The sequence below is a fragment of the Pseudophryne corroboree genome, chromosome 4, assembly GCF_028390025.1.
Source record: "Pseudophryne corroboree isolate aPseCor3 chromosome 4, aPseCor3.hap2, whole genome shotgun sequence".
Lineage (NCBI taxonomy): Eukaryota > Metazoa > Chordata > Amphibia > Anura > Myobatrachidae > Pseudophryne > Pseudophryne corroboree.
In genome coordinates, this window is record NC_086447.1 from 253,459,407 (window position 1) to 253,461,688 (window position 2,282).

The following is a 2,282-nucleotide window of genomic DNA, read 5'->3' on the forward strand; positions in this document are numbered from 1 at the left end:
TTACCCCCAACCTTGCTGAAAGTCATCTATAAAATAAATCACCATTTCCTTATGGAAACTGAATACATCCCTTCCACAAGCACATCCTCCTCTCCCTTAGATCGTTGGTCCTGGTGGCACATATTTGTGACCGAAGGCGAGGGTTCGCAATACTTCCCAAATACAGCTCACAGTGACCCACTTCAATTTAGCCTAAATGAGACTCCTCTCAATGAATAATCACCTAATGGACTAGTCAACTGACACCCTCTTCATACTGAATCCTGATATTCCCTCCCCTTCCCTCTTTTGACCTTATTATGTCACCTGTTTGTTATATCTGGGTAAATTCACTTGTTTATTATGCCATATTCTATAAATTATATGTGTGATATGGACTTTCAGTCTCTCGGGAACCCATCTTAGCGGTTTATGTTAACAGATGTACCTTCAGTTATTACCATTAGATACATTTCTCCTTTGCTCCTAGTAATATGAATGTACCTCTATCTGGATACTCCCTATAACCCTGTATACACCCCCCCCACACACACACACACTTTTCTGCTCGATTGTCCCCCACCCTTTTTTTCTTTTCTGTATCCCATAAAAAAAATCTCTCAATAAAAAACTATTGACTATAAAAAAATAAAAGTACACTAGCCCTGTATGCTGTACAATACAGGGGTGCAGTGAAAATAAATGTACGTGTACACTGTATGCTGTAAAATTACAGGGGTGTTGTGAAAACACAGGGGTACTGGCACTGTCTGCCGTTGTGATGTCTAGGCCTGACCTTTACAACACTACATGGGAAGAGGAGGCTCCTATCACCATTTGCACACCCTCTACAAATGCGGTGTCAAGCCATCTTTTGCCTTTAAAAAAAATAAAAAGGAGAAAAAGAAGACTCTTGTGTGGGCGCACTCTTTAACAAAAAAATTTTTTTTGTGATAATGTATAATGTCTCGTGAATTAAAACTTAGCTTTTATTACATTCTGTACATAAGAAAAGGCAGTATTCCTCTTAGTATAAAATATAGTTAAATTGAAAAAATTGGATATGTTTCGGTGAACTACACTTAGGTAGATTAAATTATAAACTACAGACACTTTCAGTACTGCAGTATTATCCCATCTCACCAACTCAAGCAGTGCTTGTGTTTAATGAAACCCTATATGGGTTACAATCACAATTGAAACAGCCTTACTGTAAGATTAACGTCCTCATAGTAACTATGTATTTCTCTGGGTACCCTATAAAATAGAGCTGTATTGGCCTATTAACCAGTACGATAAACAGAATAACGTCCTGAGACTCCTGGTACAATATTATCCAGTAGGAAGGAAGAGACAGTGGTGATCCTGCTGTTAGTGTAATGTCAGGTATTGAATAAGTGTTGAGCTACCACACATAGTATTCCCTGGGGGTCACCCTTCCAGGTACTGACCAAGCCCACACCGTTTGGCTTCCAAGATCAGACGAGATTGGGCATGGGCGATGTGGTATGATGGTAGTTGAAACACTATCCTGTACACTAATGAGAGTGCACCTAAAAAAGAAGTGTAGTCTGAGATATTAATGAGAGAAGGAGTAAGTGGGGTGAATCACAGATTGTGTAGTGTGGATCTGCTGTCCACATTAGACAGGGATTCCCCTGAATCGTGGATGAGAGTCCACAGATCAGAAAAGGCGATAGTACCTGAGTCCTACGTATACCAGAGTCTAAATAAATGGGTTAAATAGGCCAGTACATAGGATATCATTGACATATTCAAGGTGATAAATATGGTAAATTTTGGTACCTATTTTATTGTCGCAATAAGGAGGTGTACAGTGAGTAATAGGTTTAAATTGCTGGACTATGTACACTTGACAATTTTATAAAGGAATGTCACTCTTGATAAGGGATATATAGATACCAAATAATGCCCCCTTTGAGACGTATATACCGGTTAACATGTACTCATTGAAAGTGATAGTTGCAATATTGCCAAAATGCAGCCTAATTAGTGCCAGAGGTCCTGAGTCCAAAAAAAAAACCCCACATCTGAATTGATGAAGTAGCTGCATGAATTCCCTTTCAAAGGGTGTGGTTGGCTATTTAAGTATCACTATAGTACAATGGGCAACAGCGGGGGTAGGAAATGCCTGGTATCATGTAGGTCCCAAAATGGTACCTTAAACAGACAATAAAGTGTAATTACAGTTCTGTCTAGTTAAAATTGGCTAAGTCCATAGTAGATAAGGAAAGATTCAACCTGAATCAGGACAGACCTAAATCAGAAAAAGATAAAGGACA

General features: G+C 39.0%; 1 pseudogene; it reads right to left on the reverse strand.

Annotated features, from left to right (window-relative positions):
* Positions 1-1,381: 1,381 nt before the first annotated feature.
* LOC134912823 (5S ribosomal RNA) lies at positions 1,382-1,499 on the reverse strand (annotated as a pseudogene).
* Between the last annotated feature and the right edge of the window lie 783 nt (positions 1,500-2,282).